The sequence below is a fragment of the Triturus cristatus genome, chromosome 8, assembly GCF_964204655.1.
Source record: "Triturus cristatus chromosome 8, aTriCri1.1, whole genome shotgun sequence".
In the NCBI taxonomy this organism is placed as follows: Eukaryota; Metazoa; Chordata; class Amphibia; order Caudata; family Salamandridae; genus Triturus; species Triturus cristatus.
This window is the reverse complement of record NC_140591.1, coordinates 417,072,443-417,097,014: the sequence shown is the minus strand read 5'-3', so window position 1 is coordinate 417,097,014 and position 24,572 is coordinate 417,072,443. Positions and strand designations below refer to the sequence as shown.

The window sequence follows — 24,572 nt, the reverse complement described above, 5'->3', positions numbered from 1 at the left end:
ATGATAGTAAAATCTGCTTCACCTTTGATCCCCTGTCCACCAAATGTTTTAAAATCTCTAGCTTCTACAATTAGCCAGCCCCTGTCTGCCCTTTTAAATGATTCCTTAAGTGAGGGCTCTGTTCCCTCCAGGTTTCAAAATGTTGCGATAATTCCCCTGCTTAAAGAAGCCAGGACTGGATCCAACATCTCTAAACAATTTTGCCCCATCTGCCTTCTACCTTTAGGGTTGAAGGAGTTGCAAAATCTGGATCAGCTTCTCTGCGCCCATCTGGCAACTCATAATGGCCTGAATATGATTCAGGCGGGTTTCCGTCTTGCCGACAATATGGAAAACTTTCTGGTCTTTATTCTGGTCAATCTCAGAGCAGACCTGGATGCTGGTCACATTAGTGCACTGATCCTGTTGAATGTGCCTGCTGCTTTTACTTTGGTGAACTATTCCAACATTTTAGACCATACGGTGGCAACTGGCATTGGGGGCCCAGCACTGAAGTGGCTTCATGCATTTTTACCTCACATCATTATGCCACTGTTTACATCGCAGAGAGTGAAAGCCCAATGTGGAGTACCTCAGGGCTCAGCCCTTTTGCTCCACCTTTGTAATTTATGCATGGGATTGTTAGCCAAAGCTCAAGCGGCTATAGGTGTCAGGGCGAAACTATATGCCAAAGGCACCCAGATGTTACTGCATCTTGGTAACTATGATGCCTCTTTTTCTCATGCTAAGCTTCAGCAGCATATGTATTACATATGGACCTGGAGGGTTAGCGGTACGTTTAAATGGTCTGCCAAGAAGACCAAAGTACTCATTTTTAATGGTTTCTTAGATCTCTGACAGGGTTCCTATTTCCCAAGAGAACTGGCAGCATCAGCATCGCCTTTGAATGCAGTCTCTGTCAAAGCCTGTGATAGACGCTCAGCTTTCCATGTGCAAACAAGTTTTGGCAATGTGTTCTGCTTGTACATATGATCTAGAGATTCTCAGAAAAATCTCTCCATACTCTTTCCATACCTTACAACGAAAGGTAGGTTTATTGGTGTTAGTATCTCGATGGGCTCTCGGCTAGACTACACCAATTAAGTTTATCTGGAATTACCAAACTTCCTCTTTGATAAAGTTTAAGTTATACAAAATGCTACCATTTGTTTTGCTCTAAGATGTTTGAAATCTACTCATCCCAAACTTCTTTTGAACAAAGGGCCACATGTATGATCATCAGATTATGTGACTCATAAATTGCGATTTCTAGCGACGCGTTATTTGCAAGTTGCAAAACCTGATGTACAATAGTTATTTGCGACCCATGAGGACTGGCCGGCACTCACAGGGGTGGTGCCATGCTGGGGTCAACAGACCACAAAGTCTGTTACTGCGTTTTAAATAAAACATTTTTTTTAAATGCAGCCTGCTTTACATAAAGGAATAAGAGATGCATTTCAAAAATAAAAATGAAAAGTTTCCCTTTAATTTTTTCACAGTAGCAAATGCCCCTGCGAGCACTGCCTGCTCTTAAAAAATGTTGGCTCCCCCATTCACAAAGGGGAGGGGGACCATTGGGGACCCCTCCCTGTTTGTGAATGGCATACCACCAGTTTGAAATTGATGGTAATCTGCAAATGTTTTGCAACTGCATTCCCGGTCACAAAACCTTCATACAGACCAGTGCTAATCGCTATTAAGAAGGGATGCCCTTTACAGGCCCCTTCCTAAAATGCGTCATTCTTCAAGCTTATAGTGCATTGGCTGCCGATTAGATTGAGAATTAATTTCAAAATTCTGTGCTGCCTAGTCCATGAATAACTATGTAGTGCAACACCCACTTTTATTAAAAAGCGCCTTCATAGGTATGTTCCTAAGGGACAACACTGGTCTATGTGAAGCCACTTGCTGAAAATCCCAACGGTGCATAAGAGTAGATCTGTCAGAAGTTTTTCTCAGTGCTTGCATAAACTTTAGATTACTCTTCCAGTGTCCACATTTAGAAAGGGTGGGAAAACCTAGCTTTTTCCTCTTGGCTGTTTGTGGTAGTTATCCTATTCCAGGTGCCTAGAGACCGCCGGTGATAGTGCGTCTTACAAATGACAATTAACAAAGCATTATATCATTTATTCACACATATATCTGCAGGCCCACATAATTCTGATTTATGCAATATCAAAAAGCTATGAGATTCTGTCCTCTTGAGTCCATTGGCAGCTCTACATAGCTATTATCAGCTGTTTCTCAAGATCACCATTGCCTTCAGGAGGACATGAACAGACTCCTCATTAAAATGCATCCCAGTTGAAGGGAAAATATGCCATTGACCAAACTTAGGTTCCAGTACTTTTTTTTATCTCCATGGATAACATTTCTTACAATTCAGGATATTTCAGTACTTCTAGATTTCGATGCCAACACAGGGTTGGTTGTGGGAAATTGAGCATATTTACAGAGAGCAAGACTAGAGGATGGCCCGATAGAGTAGTTGGGGGAAAACTAAAGTGTAGCTTGGCATTATCTATGATTTCAAGGTCATATCAAATGTCAAGCCTAGAATTACTGTAATGTGGACAGTACTAAGAGTACTTATTGCCTTAAGGATTTCAAAGGTGCTGATACGAGTTCTGGAGATTTCCTCCAGAACTTCAAGGGTGTGATCTCAAACCCACTGTGCAGGAACTCAGTTCAGTGCACACGCTGATTTAGAGCTGCCCAAAGGGCCATAGTCCTAACATGAACCCGCCAAGCTATTCTTTGCGCAGGTAGCGTTCTCAGGATACTTGTCAGCAGGTCCATTAAACGAGTTCAGGGACACAGTGTTAACAAAAGAATTTGTTTGTGTTACAGACATCACACTCAAATATTGCACTAAGAAATCGGGCCTTGTAGTTTTACAAATTTATTTTAAAAATCATGATATTGTGCAAATTAAATGGATGGTAATGGCACAGAATAAGAATAAGATTGCAGTTTTAATTGTTACTAATAATGAGACCAACAGAAACATTTCATACATGTTGGCAAGTTAGATGGAACCCTAATTCTTTTTCTAATTCCTACACTAATTTAGTAGGCTAAAAAATAGCATTCATGCCTGAGGAGCGATCTAAAGTTTTCACAACAAATCATAGCGTCAGACATTGTTATCTAAACTATTGCAGCCTAATATACGTATGCTTAGCTGTACATATTTACACTAAAGGACAGAGCCATGTTAGCCTTGAATACGTAATCACAAAGTCCTTTTCCTATAATGACATAGGAATAAGAAACTGGGTTTATTGAAAAAACAAATCCATGAATTCAGACATTTGGAAGATCACCAGCAGGGGTGTAGATCCCCGTCATCGTGTTTTATATACTTACTATGACTGCACAAATGATCCCTATGTTCACTGCCCATCAATACTCATTTTCTGCCATAAAGATTGTTTTACTATATGAAAGGTGTTTATGGATCACAATGACACACCTCACTTTAGAGGGGATGCAATAAGATGAGTTTCTTGTAGGGTATCTGTATGTCTTCTAGTCACTCTGGTGGGTTAGGAGCCTCCGGTATTTGAAAGGACTCATGTAACCTTTAATCTAATGTGTGACACAATGTAATTATATCATATATACCTCTAAATACTTGGTCATTGGCAACCTAGTACATATACTATCTTAATGTATGTAGCAATAATCTAAATTCCTCCTCTGTTTCCCCACTGGGCTCCAGGATACTCATGTACACATCTATAAACTGCGAAATACATTTTACGTCTGATGATATAGCCGGACATAGTGTAATAAACTAATAACTCTTCTTCAACCTCCATGGGTGTCTCTCCCACTTTGGACCCAGGGATTGGTCTGCCTTGGGATAATTTCATGAAGCCATAAGTAAGACAACACTTCATGGAGTGAGCATCACCAACATATGCAGATGTAATTTTTCAAACAAGAATCTTTCCAAGCGTCATAAATGCTGTTATACTCATTTGCAACGTGAAACATCAGAGGAGTAGTCACTGAGGAGATGAATATCCCGGCTATCAAGTCTCACTGTTTGGTTGGCCCTGGCTTTTTGTGTTGCAGTTTGAAGGAGCAACGTATGGTGATTCCAGATTGCAAAACATTGGTTGGTTTTGGTAAAGGTGCTCAGTGTGCATATTCGGTGATTTTTCTGCACCTGGAGGAACCTCTAATGTGTGTTCTTCAAGTCCCACTGTGTGTAGATTGTTCTGAGAGGCATTGCCTAATAAATATTCAGGTTTTGCACCAACACCTTGCAACTTCTGCTCGGTTACATTCAGATCCCCCAAGATCACAGTCAGGTTGTCACTCATCTTCACTGCTCTTCATACAGTTCTACATGTTGGGTCACCTTGATGTGCAGTCATTGATTTCATCCTTCAGCCTCAACCTTTAGCCATCCGGTACACTACACCTCTGTTCATTGACATTTTAGGTAGGTCTTTGAGTTCACGAAGAAGTGGCAAAAGTTGGTTTGGGGTCTGTAACTAAGACTAGCATCTTCCAATGTACATGCCTTCTTCTTGGAAATATATCTTCTACAAATCACGTGCGCATGTTATACATTCTGGAGAGCTTTGTGGCACCAGAGGCCCAAAGCTGCTCAGCAGCTACTGGTGCAAGAGTTGCTGCTGTAGGTGCTTTCAGAGGTTGATGGCCAGTCTATCAAGCCCTGAGTGCTGCCCCATGGGCTGCTGCCTCCTTGCAGAGTGCTTGGTTGCCCAGCTGGCTTTCCAAGCCGAGTGGAGCTCTGCAGGCAGTGGTCTTTCTATGCATGGACAGATATACACAGATCTGATCAGTGACCTCCGCACATCAGTACTTGAATTTGTACAAAATCATCTGAGGATTTGTTTTGGGGCTAACTAATTCTTGCACTCAGGCATTGTATTGCTGCTAGATGGACATGTATTGCAAACTATCACGTCACTAGTGTATTCATTCCAGGGGCTCTCAACAGGCCTTGTGTAGTTTACAACAAAAGTGGCAATATTTCTCTGCAGGAGTGCTATCTTTCTAAGGGGTCAGGAAGTATACTTTATGAAAAACATATTTGAATTGTAATGTCTGAGTATATTCTTTTAAAGGTGCAGCACAACCTCTTCTAAAAATGAAAATAGGTTTTTGTGACTAAGTAATTGCATCTCCTCTTCAGTGAAACATCAGAGTACAGAAAATGAGAGTGCCCTGTGGCACACCATTCTTTAGACTGATTGAACACCGCCATTTCATACGTGCCTTTATTTTATGTATTGATTTTATTGGGGGGGATGGTATTAATTGCACACATCAACAAAAAGGGCAATGGAGTGCTGTACAGAGAAGCAGATGCGCAGGTAATGTGAGGAGAGAGATGTTCAGGGACCTTAATTGTTAAATGTTCGGTTAACATCGAGAGGTTCAACCAAATAAGCCTAAAAAAAGGTTGATTTGCTCAATTCTACTCTTGTACTTATTTTCCATGCTGCGGGGTTGTGTCTAAAGAGCCGCAAAGATCAGACTGTTGTGGATGTGGGAAGAAAATAATGTTTACAAGTCAGGGCAGGCAATATAAGGTTCTCAATGGCAAAGTCCAGAGTGTTTGAGTTTGACTTGCTTCAATGTCATATTTCTCCAATGCTTCATAAAAACAAAAATAGCGAATAATGCCAGGGCCCTCCTCACGAGACCTGCGGCTTGCACTGCCCTTGCCCTTGACAGCAATGCCAATGACAAAGTACAAACACAGCTCTAACCATCACAATCCTACTAGTGTGACAATTCAGACTATTCCAGGCCACCAAAGCTATAAAAATGGCTTGGGCGGCAGGTATTAGTCATTTTAATGTATGTTGAATTAATAAACAGCTGATGTTGTTCTCATCTCTAAATAGACAAACAGTGCCACCATGTGGAGGTCTGTTATAAGTGCTGGTGTTGGCAATTAAGTGCCGGTGCTAAGCACCAGAAAAAACAGTCTTAAATTAAGCACTGTATATATCTGTCTTTGCCCCTTTCTGCCACCTACAAAGTACCCAACCTTGCAAGCCGAAACGGAATGCCTCTGGTGTCATAAATGAAAACCAGATGATCCTCTTGTACTTATGTATTTAGCTTAATCTAGAAAAGACGAAAGGAATGTTTTTTGAGTTAAGCCCTTGTTGGTTCCAAACCTGCTAAGATCAGAGCTGGAATATGTGCTCTAGACAGCTGTGCAAAGATAGAGGAATTCAGGAGGAGAAAGTGTAGCCTATATCGTGGTTGCCTGCGGCAAGACTGAAGCTGAAGACTGGCATAGGATGGACAGGAACTGGGTACAATATAAAGCTAGAGCCAACTGGGATCTGAGGACAGAACAGGAAATGAGTATTACCTGTTGGGGGCACAGCGACTAGAGAAACTGCATATATAGCACACGATTGTTGCAGAGACAGAGGAACGTCAGAAAAGAGCATTTACGTGTGTTCACTGAATTTTTTAGTACCCAGGACGCAATAATGCAAACTGCCAAGATCTCTTCAGAGTTTGAGAAATGAAAGGATTTCAAAGACCAGAATGCATCAAGACTGTAATGTGAACACCAAGAATTTAGTGAAAAATGGAGAAAAGTTTTCCTTGTGTCATAGACCGGTTCATAGTAAATAAAGCTGAAGGCTAGAGTCAACAGAGCGTTGCCAGGTGGAGGCATGGCAGTTCCAAATCCCGCTACTGAGGTGTGTGTGTGAGGTTTGAATGATGAGATCCAAGCAATTTTGATCTTAGCCTCTATTCCTTCCAATTTTGATAGAGCGAGTACCTAATTGCCAAGATCAATCATAAATGTTTTGGCAGGTTGGAAAAGATAAAATAACTGCTTGATGTTCATTCAGACACCACCACCGATCTTCAAATCCTCTTTAAGGGCTGTAAAGGGAAATTAAGTTAGTAATATGGTATGCAGTACTGCATCTTATTACTAGATGCCGCTCTACTGCAAGCACAATTGACTAGGTTCTACCAAGATCGGCCGGCTTTTCAAAGCTACGCGAAAAGGTGTACAAAGCTGTCAGCTAACTGAGCAGGGTAGAGCCATTCTCAGCCAGTCTGAATATTTAGTCAACAGTACTTCGATTCTTGAGATTCTCAAAAACATGTCTGCATTGCAAAATGGGTTAGTACATACGTAAAAGCCATTTTACAGTCACAAACCCTGCATTTTCCTGAATTGTAGGATTTGCAACTGCAAATACCCTTCGTACCTCTGACCCCTTATGCATTATGCTTTGGCAGATTGTGTTGGATGCGAACATTTATGTAAAGGATGTGCTAATGAACTTCCATGTTTATACTGACAAATAGGGCCCACATCTTACAGCTAATTACATCTTAGGTTTGACTTTGGTGCACAAATACATGCATTTGCGATTACAAATTTCCAGGACTTATTCACAGAATCATGATTGTTGGGGATTTACATATACAAATTTAGTTGTAGAGGCAGGTTTCTGGGTGTTCCAGAGAAGTTCTATTTATGAAGGAAGGTAAGTTTATGTCTTTGCTAATTTGAATATCACTTCAGAGTAGTTTGCCATTTCTTAGACCTGACATCCTTGAAGTGGTATTCTCCTTAACTCTTGTTTTTACTCCTGTTTTGCTGAATTCATTTTTGTTGGCATTAGTACTCTGTGCACTCTACCTCTGCTAACTAGTGCTAAAGTGCTTTTGCTCTCTTCTTCAAACATGGTCAAATTGGTCTACACCTAATTGGCACTTTTAATTTACTTGTAAGTCACTCGTAAATGGTACTACCTATACCCTGGGCCTGTAAATTAAATGCTAGTAGTGGGCCTGCAGCACATATTGTGCCACCCACTAAAGTATCCTTTTAAATCATGTCTCAAGCCTGCCACTGCAGGCTGTAGTACAGTTTAACCTGCCATTTCGACCTGGCAAAATAAACCTTTTGTCAGGCTTGAACCTTCTATTTTAATACATATAAAACACCCCTAAAGTAGGCCCTAAAAGCTCACAGGGTAGAGTGCAATGCATGTCAAAGTAGGTCATATGGGTTTAAGTTTTACATGTCCTCGCAGTGAAAACTCCTAATGTTGGTTTTCATTGTTGTAAGGCCTACCTCTACCATTGACTAACACTGGTATACCTTATTACAGTTAATAAGTGATAACTTTGGATTGGTAGCAGATAGTTTGCTCCTTCTGCCAGTGTCCTGGGTCATATGAATGTCTCTGCTGTTTGGGTTTGTGAATTGCTTCTAGACAGGGATACAAAGATGGCTTGGGTGTGGTGGGTTTGGCCATTCAGGCTGGATGACGGGGGGGCTGGACCCAGCCCCACTTTTTCTTTAAAGCCTTAGCCCTCTGCACAGACAACGTAAGCTGATACAGGGCCTACCCTCCCTTTTGACCCCCCAGACAGTTTGGGGCCTTGATAGGGGAAGGAGAAGAATTTTCCAGAACCAGAAGTTGGGGTAAGACAGGGAACCCCCCCCCCCACATAAAGACTGGCACCGGGTATAAATATTGGAACTCCAGAGCCACTATTCAGAACACTTCTAGACCTGTCAAAGTTACAGAAGGACTGTCCTACTGCTGAGGACTGCCCTGCTGTTTGATGGACTGACTTGCTGTCTGCGAAGGAAGACTGGACCTGCTTGTCTTTATGCCAGCCTAATCAGAGTGACTCTAAGGGTGGGTTGGCTGGCATCCTGTCTGAGCAACAGGGACACCGAAATCTTCAGAGGTCTCCCGGCAACTGCTCAGATGACCTACTGCAAATGGAACTACCTGGGCCTGCCTGAGTCCTGCCGGTCTCTGCTGGAGTTAGTCTCTGATCCCCACGAGGTGCATCTCTAGGTCCTGGACCCTTGGCTGGCATCAGAGTGTACTCCGTCCCAAGAAAAGGTGAAACTCCTGAAGTTTGGGCTCCCCGCAATGACATGCGGGCCCTTTCGTGCCAAGACTCTGTCATCCACGATGACCACCAGCGCAAAACATCGTACAGCCACTGACAATCGGCAGCATGAGAGGCGCACTTTGGGTACAGCAACAATAGCCAGCGACAACCGCCAGCAAGAAGCAACAGCGATGACCATATGCGACTCTTGACTGGTTCTTTATGCAATAGTAACGACTGTCCGCATTGCCCAACCTGCTCTTCGTGTCACAGCGATGACTGTCCTTGGTTCTCAGCCTGTTCCTGGCTGCCTCCTTTCCTGTGAACAGAACTCTTTGCGCCAGACTTTAGAGGTAATTCTTCAGCAAAACCTGCTCCCTGGATCTGACCCAGGCTCCATCATGGCCAGCCTGAACTTGTGATTTTTCCCCAATCCAACATGACCGGGTGACCACGAGTGGTGCTTTTGGCCTTTAGGCGCTATTTTGACTTAAAACGTTGAAATTGAATATCTCCGGTTCTCCTGATTGTATTTTTATTGTTGTGATATTGTTTTATTTATTAAAGTTTACTCTGTAATTCTAAATTTGTTTGGGATTTCTCTTGTGATGTGCTTTCACATTATTACTGTTGATGTGCTGCATAAATAATCTACACATTGCCTCTGTGTTAAGCCAGGCTGCATTTGTGCCAAGCTACCAGAGGGTTAAGCACAGGTTAATTTAGTGACTTTTTGTGGTTCACTCTGAAGAGGATTGTGGTTGTTGCCTGAGTGGGGCTTCAACCCCTCTCAACCAATAACCCACATTCTTACACCACTCCTATGAAATAAGAACATTGAGGGGCTGAAAATGGGAGTGTTGGAAATGACCCTTTTTGTAGGGTTATCCCCAAACTTTTTGCTTCTTCCTCCTTTGCTTTTCCTGACCTGTGGTTGTTGGCTATAGGACTCTGGGCACTTTACCACTGCTGATCAGTGCTAAAGTGCATATGCTCTCTGTGTAAATTAATATTGTGATTGGTTATCCATGATTGGCATATTTGTTTTTCCAGTAGGTCCCTAGTAAAGTGCCAGGGCTGGTAATTCAAATGCTACTAGTGGGCCTGCAGCACAAATTGTGCCACCCACATGAGTAGCCCTAAAACGGTGTCTCAGGCCTGCCACCGCATCACCTGTGTGCAGTTTGTTAACTGCCCCGTTGACCTGGCCAGTGTACCCACTTGACAGGCCTGACCCTTCCCTTTTCTTATACATTGGACACCCCTGTGGTAGGCCCAAGGTACCTCCCTAGGCAGGGTGCAGTGTATGTGAAAGGTAGGACATGTACTGATATGTGTAACATGTCCTGATAGTGAAATACAGCCAATTTCGTTTTTAAATTCTGTGTTTGAAAATTGCACTGTTAGAAAGTGGCTGTTTTCTTGTTCAACCTTTCTGTGTGCCTCTGCCTGTTTGTGGATTGACTGTCTGGTTTGTGAGTGACAGGGGCTGGGGTGGCTCCAGGAGAATGGTGAGTCAGCACTAGGCTGAATAGACCTATATGCATTTGGAGTGGTGGGAGGAGAAGCACCTGGGGCTGAATAGGGCTGTGCCTGCCTTCCACAATGCTGGCTCCACCTCCTGCAGTGTGTCTGATGGCCCTGGCCCACACTCACAAAGGAAGAAGAAGTGCACTGGCAGAGTGCACCCAGAACTGGTTGGAACAGGGTCCAGGACCCCCAACACATACATAACAAAGACTTTTGGGGTATAAAAGTAGAGCTGAGACCCCTGTAAAATTAGACTAGGAAACTTTGTGATCAAGAAGGAATCCCTGCCAAAGAGAACAGCTGAAGAAGACTGAGGAAAAGTGCTGCCATTGCTGTGTGTCTGGGAGCTGACCTGCAGTTGCTGTTTTTGCTGAGGAAGAGGACTAAGGGACTTCTGCTGTGTGCTGTGTCCCCCCTACTTGAAGAGGAACTGTGCTGTGTGCTTTGTTCTTCTGAAGACAAGAGTCTCCAAGGGCCTGAGGAGAGCTGGCCTCCTGTTTCAGAAACTCAGGGATACAAAAGTTTCTAGGAAGAACATTTTGTCATCACTGTGGGCGTGTGCTTGCCCCCAGCCTGTGTCCCGCTAAATAGCCCGTGTTACTGGCAGGAGCCTTCTGCCTGATCGTGGCCGTGAGGAGGCAGAGAGGAGCGCTGTGTTTCAGTTTTTACCGCCACCGGCCCATGAGGACTCCGAGAGAAGCGCTGTGTGTCAGTTTCACCGCCACGACCCGAGTCTGAAGCAGGAGCCGCGCAGGGATTGCTGCTAGCGCGGGGTGTTGCCAGGCAACGAGGGGCTCATCACAACGAAGAGCTGCCCTGACTTCCAGGAGGCGTGAGGCATCACTGAGCAACTCAACCTTGTCCCGGAGATCCGCTGCGGCCGGCGAGGGGAAGAGAGGAGAGAGATCGCGCCCCCCCAGGTAATCGCTCGGAGTAAACCCAAGGAGCGTGGGGTTGATACCGTCTGGGGCGGGGGCGCTGGTCTGCGAGAGAGTGCTCTCAGCCTCCCGCCTGTTGTTACTTGAGCGGGGGGATAGCAAGGCCGCACTGGCCCCTAGAGGAGCTGCAGTACCGGGCTCTGTGTGCGGCTACGATCCACACATTCCTAAAGTATTTTTGGGGCATATGTGGCAGTCGCTGACAACGTGGTCAACAGTTCGTCAATGCGCATTCCTGCAGTATTTTTGGGGCCTGATTCACGCTTTCTTTTTGGTCCTGAGGGGCCCCGGGGGCAAGGTCTCAGAGAGGCTGACAACGGAGGGAGCCTCAAAGGGGCAAAGAGGCATTTTAGCACCAGAGAAGCACAGCGCACCGGCGCCGAGTAATTTGTGCTGACAACCGGACGGTGCAGGCACTTAGGAGATCAGCGCTAGTGACACGTCCCTTGGGGGTTAGGCGAGATACAGTCTCAGCCCACGCTTCCTTTGTGATCCTGAGACTGAACTATGGATCCCATATAATTTACTCCAATTTAAGAACTGTTTTGCCATGGTCCTATTGCTTGAAGAAATACAGAAACTACACATTTGGTTTTACAAAGAACATTTCTAAGAAAAGATTATCTATGTATATTGGATTTTTGTCGTTGTTTGTCTGGCCTAAAAATTAGATAAAGATATTTATATTTTTATAAATAACCTGGGTGGTGTCCGTTTGTGGTGTTTCACTGTGTTACTGTGGGTGTTGGTGCAAATACTTTACACATTGCCTTAGGATAAGCCGGTCTGCTTGTGCCAAGCTACCAAGGGGGTGAGCAGTGGTTATCAACAGTCTTTCCCCCTTACCCTGATTAGAAGCAAGGGGTCCTATTTGGTCAAAGGTACCTACCTCTGCCAACTAGAGACCCCCATTTCTAACAGGGAGTAAAAACACCAAGGTAATTGGAGCTGGAGTGTAAGGGGGCTTCTCCATGGTGAAATATTTCTTTTAACTGTGGAAGGAAACAAAAAAAGGTTTGGATGTGTTACTGTACATTTGTGTTACACTTCCCTCTGCTGCATTATTCCACGTGGTAGATGTTCCTCTTGCAGACATGTTACACGTGTAAGCACTCTGGAAAAACACAAGTGTTGTACCTTTCAAGGAGTAATACTGGATTACTTGGGGAATTCCACTGAAGTCAGAAATTTAAGTCAGAAGACAAATTAATAGTAAAAGAACGAATGTCCATCTGTGATGTATCCTATTATTTATGAATAGAGCCCATTGATTATGTAGGATCGCAGAAATGTAGCAAGAGATAGATTTGTTAGAAAAACGTGGGAAAAAAACTCAAGCCCTAGCACCAGAAGGATCAATGTGCTGTTTTACAATATATTCATCTTAAGTCTTGTTATAAGATGCACGTTTGCTAAAACATTTAAAATAGTGTATTTATTATAACGCTGGAGCAGTCATTCAGTAACAAAATTACACAAAGCAATATAAACTCACCATGAAATTGGAGCTTTCTGAGCCAAGAAAATATAATCTAATGTTTTATAGTTGAAAGAAAAAATGGGAGTGCTCAATCACGGTATAATTACATATTGTGCAATAGACTGGCATACAGTAGATAACATAATGGATTTGTAAGCCTATTACTAAACGGTTACATGTTAGGGAACGCCCCGTTGCAGCCGGGGGGAGAGAAATGATTTTCATATGGCAAAATGAATCCGGCATTGATATATTTGTTGACTTTGCTGAGCTCAGTTGATTTAAATCTCATTTGAGATGGGGAACACGTTCTGCATTTTAAACAGAAACGTAAAGACGTTGTTAGCTGTGCAGCATTGCCGTCGACTGCCGGTCTTGCTGCATTGTTTATCTGTTGGTGCTGCAGATAAAAAAAACGCTATAGTACTTAGCAACATGAGAAGTTTGATGCTTGATAAATGGCACCCTGAAAATATGATTTAGAAAGAAGCTGTTCTAATTTCATTCTGAACAAAATATGTAACAGTTATTGACGAAAACAATTCTGTAATTCCGTAAATGTCCAACATTTAGGGCCTCGTTAAGAGAGGGCCGGCTATTTACCAGTGGTGGCTGACAGGGAACGGGGGTGACTGGGCGAGGGGGGGAATATAAATTTATAAAATACACTTACCTTCTCACAGCCTCCATCTCTCTTCAACTTCACTTCCTGAAGAAGCGGGAAGCACACAGGCTCCCCTAAGCCAATCACAACGCTGCAGTGTAGCATTGTGATTGGTCTGAGCACTGTGGTTCGGCGCTCAGAAGGGGACTGGGAACCTGTGCATGTTCCCCACCAGGCTGTGGATTACAGCCTAGTTGAGAACATGCAAAATGCACATGACTGTTTGGCCGGCCCAAGACGGCCGGCCAAACCACCATGCGCACTTAGAGTGTGCCCACCAATCCTCCCCCTCTGACCCCAGCCCTGCCCCGCCCTAACTCAACCCGTAGTTCCCAAAAATAAAATTATCATTGTATTTGTCCTTTTCTCCTGCTCTGGGAGCAGTGGGGCAACGCTCCTCCGCCACAGCGGAGGAGCCGCCCCTGTTAACTGTTGTTACCGCACATATCGCAAGTGTGAGTTTTTCAGTAAATATCAGGAGATTAAACCTGACGATATCACAAGTGGAAATATATCTACAAAGAGCAGTTATCCAAAATGCATGCATATCATCAGTAGCCATACCTGGTAGATCGCATGACTTTCTCGGGATTATCTGGAGCTTGTGCATACCTACCTCTCAGAGTTTCTCTGCCTGTTCCGTATGAAACAAAGTCAAATTAATGGCATTTTTTTAAGTTGAGGTACAAAAACATGGAAAAAACACTTCTGATGAAAGTAGGGAAAATCATTAGACACAACAGCCCATGAGTTAAGAAGAAGCAAAAGACAGAGTAAATACATCAGGGTACTCACTAGGCAAGATGGATTCCTTTCACCTGGACTCTAAACCCCCTTTACTTGTAAGAAGGTGCAATCCACGGGTTCAAATATGTGTCTATCTGACGTTTTTCTCAAAACAAAACAAATCTAAACAGCCTTGGCAGTAAAGCATGCCTCAGTTCCGTTAACTGTGGTGTCAGCAACAACTGCAAAGGTGGTTTTATAGCAGCATTCTCATTGCTTTTAGCTAAAGGTAAAACGCTCTCATGCCAGAGTGGAACTTCCTGTGTTGCCTGCAGGTTTCAACATTGTGGGGTCCATTTTTGTGTAAGGTAACAGGAGAAACCATTCTTAGCATTTGGTGCCATCTTGGAGTGGGATGCCAACTTTTACCTGCATTGAAACTTTCCAAACCACTGGGTTTACCATCTTAAGTTTGGGACTTCTTTGCCAGACATTCAGGTGTTTTTGCGGTACCGGGACCATGATTTCAATGAGGAGAGGGATGGGCAAAAACTGTCACCTGTTTCTAAATTACAAAAAAACGCCCTTCAGGGAAAGAAAATACAGGGCAGATTCAGCACCTGGTGCTATTTAATGGGCCCAAATGAATACCCAAGTGAGGACCCTTGAAAAAGCTTGAGTCCTGGGGCCTCCGCCAATGGGTTAGGAGAGAATCCAAAATCTATACTGTGAGCAAATGTAATTTCATAGCTCATCCAAATGCACAATTTGCCCTAAAACAAATTAACTTGCATGGCTAACTTAAATGAGTACACCACTCTACTGCTCTCAGAAAACCACCCAATTCTTTTTTGCTGTGGTCATGTTATACTTGAACTGTCTCAACAGCCTATGCTCGGTTTTTCCCGTTATCTTTCTCTGGAAACTATGGAAAGTTGAAAAGCAGGCAGATCACCTATTGTTTGGTCTAAAATGTCACAAATGCATTACACCAATCCTGAAATCCTTCGATGACGCCCTGTAATAGAAAAACAACCTTTGAAAGACTCCCAGGAGCTCACTGAACTATCTGAAAATGTTTTAATCAGTTACCACCCAGCCATAATTTACAGGTCTACGAACCGGCGCCTATTGTCAACTAATGGTCTCAGTACAGGATATATGATGGTCAATCTCTCCATGCTCAGGGTATCTTCCTGTGGAATTCCATAGCGCTGCATGTGATTGAAACTAGAAAATTATTACCTAGAATCCGAATATCCTTTAAGAGACAGCTCTTCATCCTGGCATTTGAATAATGATATATTCACAGCAGCTATCTACAGCTGGACCCCTGAGCCCTTCCCAGAAGAACACTATCTTCACTCGGACTCCGGCTGCTCTTCAAGCTTTTGTCATCATAGGGGACATATTTGACAGCAGGTATCTCTAAGGACTGTCCTTCCTTGCCTGATGATTGTCCCCCCTCCTACCCCCGCCCCCCCCCCCCCGGCAATTGCATATGTACTCCCTCTTATGTGCACCCTACCGAGAGTGCACCAAGGCCACTGCAATTTACAAAAAACACAAGTAAAATAAAAATTAAAATGCAGACTTCGTCAGAGATAACATTTGCTCGTGTACAGTTCACTCAGCAACCGTGTTGATTGGGGGAATTGGAGTGTGACCCAGGATTAGTGCACATGATTGTGAAAAGTGGGAGTGGGTCAATAACAGTGATCTGGGGGTTTAGCAGGTTCGTGATAACAAGGTGCAAGTGCAGGGTTTTCTGGCCAAGGATGTCCTAGACTGGAAGCTAATCAAGGAGTGCTTTACCACACTGTTTAATGCTCACTGTAAATCTATTTTCTATTTTCTCCTTTTGTTTTTCTCTTTTTGTAAAAAAAACCCCTAAAAAACGCATTGATAACAGTGAGTCGAGTTGGCTTTTTCTGCTTCATTTCTATTTTGCATTAGAGTTAACATTCTACGGAAATTTTGGGAAACCTAACTAAAAGATCCTTAAGGACTGCACACTTTAAAACTCGGCTATTAGAGCTGCCAGCCCGCAATATCTCCTCAGGGCAATAAAGCTTAAGTGAGATTCACAAGCGCCAAAAAATAAATCTTTGGCAGCTGTAGAACTGCACATTAGGCATTCATAGGATTTTATTCTCCACAGAGTAGTAGGGCAGTGCAATCTTCATATACGCTGTACATCAATAAGATTTACAAATACTGCAGGCCTTACATTTTATTAGCCTCCCAAAACTTGGGCAATAAAGATAAAAGGCCAGTAGTCCACCAGTCATTAGGGAACCATTACCCTAGAAGGCCCTGCCAGACTGTAAAACTAATTCAGCTTTTATAAATGAACCTAGAGGAGTCTTCATTGTATCCAGACGCGGGTGTGCAGACTCACATCTGACTTCACTATAGAGCAAATTAAGACATCTAAGGAAAAGCAGCCATAATTACGAATATTGTTTAACAGTGTTTGTACTTGCCATTTTTCATTCATTTTGCATGCTGTGTGGGATAGTAGAGACTATGGGGCATATGTATCAACATCACCATTTGCGATTCTCAAATAGCGATTTTTAAAGAATCGCTATTTGAGAATTGCAAAACGGGATGTATGTAAAAAATTGCAAACTTTTTGCGATTTCTTAAAATTCCTTAATTGCGATTAGCAAATTGCGAAATCGCAATTAAGGAATACCTGCCCATTCAGTTCTATGGGCCAGGAGACCCATAGGAATGAATGGGAAGTAATTCTCAAATAGCGAATCGCAATTTGCTAATCGCAATTTGAGAATAATTTCAAAGGTGCAAGGATGTCATGATGACACCCTGATGCACCCCTGAAAGTAGCATGTGTGTGCATATGGCACACATACATGCCCTAAGGGCATGTATGAGCGCCACGTGGCACTTTGTAAAATTAAAAAAAGTGCTTTTTGAAAGGAAATCGCAAATTACCACCAACTGGAAGTTGGTGGTAATTTGCGATTTCTTAAGGATAATTCGCACAACTTGGGTGCTTTTTACATATCATTTAAGAAATCGCAATTTGCGATTTCTTAAATGCTTACGCAAAATTAAGAAATCGCTAAATTAGCAATTCCTTAATTTTGCGATGGGATTTGCCTCATACATCCCGATTACCGATTTTTTAATCGCAAACGCTGTTATTTTGCAAATCGCAGCGTTTGCAATCAAAAAATCGTTTGATACATATGCCCCTATGACCCATATTTACCACGATTTTGCATCTGAGTTGTATCACTTTTGTCACACAGCCCGACACTAAATCGATCTGGGCTTTTACTAAGACGCTCAAAGCCACTTTGCATGGCTTTGCGTGCTTCAGTAAATACAAAGTAATGTGACGCAGTGCATAGCGCTTCCTTGCGTTACTTTGTGTTGGGTAGATGTATGGGTGGACCATGGGCACAGTGTATTTTGAGGAATATACAGAGAAGAAATATCTTTATTTCTACTTGTTACTGCCTCTTTCAATGAATGCTGCATTTTGCAGCACACATAAAAAGAAAAGTGTGCCTCTTTTGATTTTTTTTGCGAAGGAATGTGTCCCTTCCTGCACAAAACCAAAGAAAAGAAGCAGACAGAAGGGGAAAGGAATAATTGGGTAAACATAAACAGGTGGAAGGAAACAGGGAAGGAAAACGAGTTAGTAATGATCCGTCAGCTACGTGCCATGCACGTATGGGGATTAGTGTCGTACATTATACCAATGACAAAGTGTCACGAAGAGCATGCTGAGAATCTAAGTGTCCAAGGGGTATATCAAAACTAAGTGGCTTGCAATAATTAATTAATGGAGTTCCGTATAACAACCGCGAGCGGCTTCCTACACGGTCGTTTGGTTCATGGAGACACGGTGTTGCTGATCACCCTTCGTTCACTGAGTAATTACGGTAGGTGTGTTCCTTACACAAGATCACTCACACTGGTTTATGTTTACTCCATTCTTCATTTCCACTCCCATGTTCCTCTTTTCTTTCTTACTTGCATTTTTTAAGTCTCAGGCATATACATTTAAAGTCCTGATGATGATCCACATACTGATAAGTTGGATCGAAACGTCATTGATATATAGTACCATGACTAACGCAAATAATGTTGCTCTATAAGTTGATAGCATTGGTATTTGAAAATAATTATGACAGAATTCGCTCAATATTGTTACAGCCACTCTAAAAATGTCTGAGTTGTAAAATATCTTTTCAGTGGATTTTTGTTTCCCACTTTTATTACGTTTTTTGTCTGTTATATGATTGAAGAAATACCTCTATTTTTCTAATTTAAATGTTTTCTGACATATAACTGAGTTATCGTTTAAGTTCATTGTTCTTCGCAAATTCATATTAAGGGACCACCTGTTCCTTTACATTCATACCAATCGTCCCTTATATACCTTTGGGTTCTCTCCTCCTTGAAAACCCTCCCTGTAACACTCGTAACATTGTTTTGCTTCATTCTAATAATCATTGCAGCACATGCATTTTACACAAGAGCCCAATTGCTCCAATAAATATTTGAAATGCCAGTTTGCGTACTTCCTGGGTCTCCCTCTGGGCATGCCTGATTTAACAACGAAAGGCTAGATCTGTTTCCATGATTTCCTTGAGGAATAAAGGTTGTCATGTTCTGAGGATGCAGACACCCTCTGGTACCTTGTAGGGTTTAGAGGTCCAGATGGCGCACTGTGAGCTAGCCAGGAATTAGGTAAACATATTCTGATGGTATGCATGGACTCAGTCCCACATAGTTTTGACGCTTATGTTGCCCAAACGCATAGTCTTACTGAAATAGTAGGAACCTTACAAAACAGTACAGTTCAGTGTTGTAGAATGTGGTAGAGTGGACTGGCATACAGTGCTATAGAGTATAATGGCATAGGGTGGCTGAGAGTGGAGTGGTGTACAGTAAAGTAGTGGATCAGAGTGGAGTACTGTGTCATAGTAGAGTGGTGTAACGAAGATCAAAAGACTCATATTTATTCGTATTTATTTAACTTGTTTGCAATGTGGAGGTATACAATTGTGAGGTGCCTCATTCACTCCAATGTTGGGCACTGCTTTGTGTTACAAAACAAACTAGTTGTGAATGCATTCTAAATTTGATTGGTGTTTGTTTATTTCTTTGTGCACAGGAATAGACTTGCGATGATCAAAGGTGGGTTGCCGCTGGTCCAAAACTCGCCTTAGTGTGATTGATAGTGCTGTAAGGCTGCTATTATCCTATCTAGTGAGATTCATGTTATTTTCTTCTGTTTATTCAGGTTAAGCAGACAAGTGATTTGAATGTTTTTATATTATATCTTGCAATTGTGATTTGATTCAGATATTCTAATACTGTGACTTGTAATAATCTATGTTGCTTTTATGGCCTTTTCGGCCGAAATAAAGTATATGAATGAATGAATGAATGAATGAATGAATGATTTGTTTGTTTTAATTACCATTTAACTTGTGATCGCTGGGCCGTTGCATCATAGTGTGCTATGATGCTATTGGTTTAACGTTACTCTGAATTGTTCTGCTACTGGCTTAGCATCAAAGTGATTGAAAGGTCAGTTGTTGGTGCCACACAGCAGTGTTACACTGTGCTTGGTTGCTTGGTGGACTGTGTTTCTGTATGTTCTGTGTTTTATTGTGGATCGATTTGAGTGAAAATGGGTGCTACTTTGAAAAAGCATTCAAGCAGCTTTTATGGAAGGGGCGAAATTCCACCGGAAGAATCTCCTGCCTATGAAATGATGTTGAATTTGAGTCTTCATACATGTATGGGATTAAAAGCATAGAACAACATTAATTCAGATAACAAGAACATGCAACTTCTTTCAGTTCATTCAGTGTGAGAAAGCTGGACTATCTAAGATGAAGAATGCTTGGGAGAAAGCTACAGCCTAGACCTATACAATTTGAGGCATTGGATGAATGGCATTGTTTTGCAATTGAGAAAGAACAGGGCCACAAAAATAGAGGGGCTCCAAAACGTTGATTTCTCAAGCAAACGCTTTATAGAAAAAAACGGCTTAATGAGATTGCACCAAACTTGCTAAAGTGTTAGAACTTTACCCAGAAAGCATGCTTTTCTTTATTTGGTGTAATCTTTTTCTGAGAAAATTGGTGGTCACAGAGGTGCTCAGGGTGCTCATGAAAGGGTTAAAAAGATAGTGCTATCTGGATTGTTGGTGTCCAGATATGCTCCAATTAGCCACTTTAAAGGGAACTAGTGAATCCTGGTTGTTTGAGTGCAACCTGAACAATATGTTCTGGCAGCCATTACAGGACTCAGGGACTCTTCACCCTGTAGTAAAGCTAACCAAGACCTAATTATAACTTCACTTCAACCTTTTATTTTTTTCATTGAATTTCTGTTTTTTTTCAGGATACTAGTATCCTGACTCAGGTTATTTCAAAAGCTTTGCATGCACAAGCGTAGTCTTACACAATGTGCAGTTTATATATATATTGCATTAGCTGAAGCAATTCAAAAGATTAGAAGATTTGTAATTGTACGTGTGCAAAACATTTGCCAAAACTTAAGAAGTTATGCAGCCCTCATTTGCAAATGCTAACCAAAAAGTGGAAATGTTTTAGGTACACAAGAGTATTTGTAGAATTCAAACATAGGAAGAGAGTAATAGATTGTAAACAAAGACAGTAGCCCAGAGTGATGTTTTGGGATTGTTTATAGGCATGCACAGTATTTGTGGGAGGTTAGTCCTATCATTTAGTAACACTGTGTTCTCTGACGATGCAAGTTATCAGATTCCTTCTGAACTGACAAAGGAATCAGGAGATTCTGATGTTGGAAGAGAACGATATGGTCTGACATCAGTAATTTCCCTTTTTGGAACGTTTTGCTTCAAGTCTGCTGGGCTTTTTTATCTGAAGCTATCTGTGTGAGGTGAGTATTTTCTCAACCAGGGGGCCAAGTGCAGACAGTGCGGCGGGAGCTCAATAGATGTGTGCGCCCATTTTCTGCACCTCCGTGGCACTGTTATATTACAGAAGGGTCACCAAGGCTTGTGCAATCCCTGCGGGAACACTGATAGCACTGGCGAACATGGAGCACCAGTGCAATCTTGAGGGCAGCGCCTCATTTGTATGGGGATGTGAACTCATGCAAATGAGGGAAACACTTTGCCTTTGTGCCTGCTCTGTATTATGGTCGCAGGCATAGTGGCAAAGAAGACGTCAGGAGGCACATTGACTGTGTGGCTTAAAAAGGTGGCTCACAGTCAGCGCACCCCATGAGAGCAGCCCTTTGGAAGAGGGAAAGGGAATCCCATGGACCCTCCCTAGAGAAGCTCCCTGCAGACCTGTTCAGCCACATACTAATCAATGCCTCCCCCTTTGAAGCGCAGGTGGATAGGTCCTGCACACTGAAAGATGGAGTGGATTCTTCAAGCAGCTGCTACATGTTTCACTATGCCCCAAGAGATGTGCGAGTTCGGGCTGCACATTGATTAGACTAGGATGCACAGTGCCCCTGCTTTAAGGAGCGCCATGGCACAAACAAGGGCAGTATGCCCGTTACTTTACACAGCCACTTTATGGTAGCCCTGTAACTGACTCAGCTGCTCCTGAAGATGGTTTGGGCTTGGGGCTTGGGGGGGTCAACATAGTTCCTTTAGGGTTGGGTTGAACTTCTCCAGGCCTACGATGGGACCTGCTGCTTTGTGTAGGATCTTTAGGTGTGTTGTATGGAGCTGAGGTAAACTTTATGTGCACAGTTGATGTGACAAGGGAGTGGCAAGCAAACTTGGACCTCAGTACAAAAGAGTGTTGATTTACAAAAATGCACATTCTAAGGATATACACAGGGCCAGAATGGGAACCAAAAGCAGTCAAAGCAAAAATGTTGAAACCATCCCCCCAGCCTTCCCTCTCCCTTTCCATCCATCCAACCATCCATCCATCCAACCATCCATCCATCCATCCATCCATCCATCCATCCATCCATCCATCCATCCATCCATCCATTCATTCATTCTCTGTTTCTCTCCTTTCTTTCTCTTTCTCACATATTGCCCTCTAATCTCTGCCCCTCTCTGTCCCCCTGGCTTGCTGCAGTTATCTTCGGGGTCATGGAGAAAGTTATAAAGGTGTCAGGAGCGGCTTCAGTCCTTTTCAAACTGGGCTTCAAAGGCTTCAGCTCTCTGGGGAAATGGCCAATGGAATAAACCTACTGAAATTTCTACCTATTTTAACTTAAACCTATCGAGCCGCAGTGCAGTTCTCATAGCAGCTCGATGCCATGCAAGCCAACAGCTATATAGAAATATAGCAACTAAAAAATAAATTAAAGGCAACACAGACTACCTAATCACTGAAGAGGCCAAGTATGCAAACCAAACTTGACTAAATAAATATGCACCAATATATACTTGTGAATCAGGTCAAAACTGTAGTGCTGTGGTGCTCTCCTTTGTTGTTTTTCTTACTGGGAAGATATCGAGTTCAGAACTACTCTTTGTTGTAAAAAAACAAAAACATATTAGTGTAGATTTTTGGAATGACTCTCTGATTGGCGTTTGGAGTAATCAATACGTCTGTATGGATAAACTGTGCCCAGGTCAAACAAGACGCAGACTTTAAGTGATCTGCCCCAGATTGCAGAGTGAAAGATTGAAAAAATTGCATTTGTTTGATGCACGATATTAGAAGGTAAGTATTTATCACCATCCACATACATTAGATCAATCCATTTTAACCATGCCTCTAGAGTGCGTGGCTATCTATACACATGACTCCCAGAATTGTGTGCCAATACAAAAGAACATTGTGGGACATAATTTGCAGAACTATGAAGATTATTTATTTAATGGCTGAATGCACAGTGGTAATAGTGTCTATTGATATTACAATTGCACACACATTTGAGAAGTGACTATGACCTAGTCACACGGATAAAGAAAAGTATAATATGGGAAGAGATAACTGCAGAATTTATGGGTTTTTTTATAACTGTCTTGTATTTCTAATTGTTAAGGTAGTTTGTTTCAAGTCTATTAAAATTATTAGATGTTGGCATTGAAGGTTTGATGGGATATTTGAACATGGCTTGACTCCTTACCATGTAAGAAGTATTGTCTTCTTCCTGATAATGTCTGTTTTTTAATGTGTAGCGTTTAGTTCATACTAATATTTTACTAAAAACAAACTTAAGGAACCCGTTATGAAGAAACAAACCTCTTTGCGCAAATTCTCCTCCCTCCTCCATGAAAGGCATTCCCAGGCTTTCAAATCCACCCTGGTTAATACCCTCCATGTCGAAAAAAACATCCCTGAATTCAGTTTATGCCTGGATGATACAGGTTTATTGTTTCCATGTATGAGAACATCTCCCTGTAACTTTCACCCTCTTATCAGGAGAGTAGCTTTGTTGGAGGGGGTGGGTGTTTGGGGTGGAACACACACAAATAAAAACATTTTTGGCTTGATAGTTGTGTCTCTAGGTCCTGAGTGGGGTCTACTATGTCTGTTGGTTTTCCTTGTCATCTTGATTTCACTGAGAGGTTTGAACTTGTTCATTTTTTAATCAGGAACTTAAATATATTTAGGCCCAGATTTGCAAAGATTTTGCATCTTGTTTTTTTGTCACATTTTTTACACTGCCCCAATGCAGAGTTTGTTTTGGTATTTATAAAGCCACAAAAATGTTGATGTGCTTAACAGCCCTGTGCATTGCACTGCCTTGTGTTACTTTGCATCAGGTAGGCATTACATGGGTGATGCACGGCCATTTCTGTGCATCCACCTATGGATTTTGACGAACAACCATTTTCACAAAGTGTTGTAGACATGAGTTTGAGCCAAAATGGTGCACCTGCTTGAGGCTGGCATAACTTGGAGAAATATGTCTGTTTCTTCTTGCACATTTCCTCTCTGCATGTGTGCTGTATTCTGCAGCACAGGTACAAAGAGGGAAATGCCTCCAAGGATATTGTTTGTGCAGTATTTGTGCAAAAATTATCCTGACCATAACCCAGACACTTGCATAATGGCATAAGGGTGCCTGCATTGGTGCTAGACAGCCCAAAGTCTGCCAGGACATAGAAAAGACATGGAGAGGAGAAGACATGGTGCAGTTATGCTGTCTTCAGGTGAAGCTACGGAGGGCAGCAACTGCGCTGCATTGTGCCACTTCTTTGTAAATATGCCTCTTAGTGACTGGTTTACTGAAAAAGTTGTAAATCTGCATGCATTGAAGTACTCCTTGATGGATGCTAATTTACTACTTTTTAGAAATCACAAACCTTGTAAATAGTAGGGTTGGAAAGCTGCGCTAGTCTCAGGTTTCCAGACATATTTCTGGCAATCACGTTCTAGAATCTGATTCA

At 42.4% G+C, this 24,572-nt stretch overlaps 1 protein-coding gene across 3 annotated transcripts in view; it reads left to right on the top strand.

The window, feature by feature from the left end:
* Positions 1 to 24,572, top strand: part of ENOX1 (ecto-NOX disulfide-thiol exchanger 1) — a 2,037,207-nt gene that overhangs the window by 1,658,596 nt on the left and 354,039 nt on the right. The gene's annotated exons all lie outside the window — the stretch shown is intronic.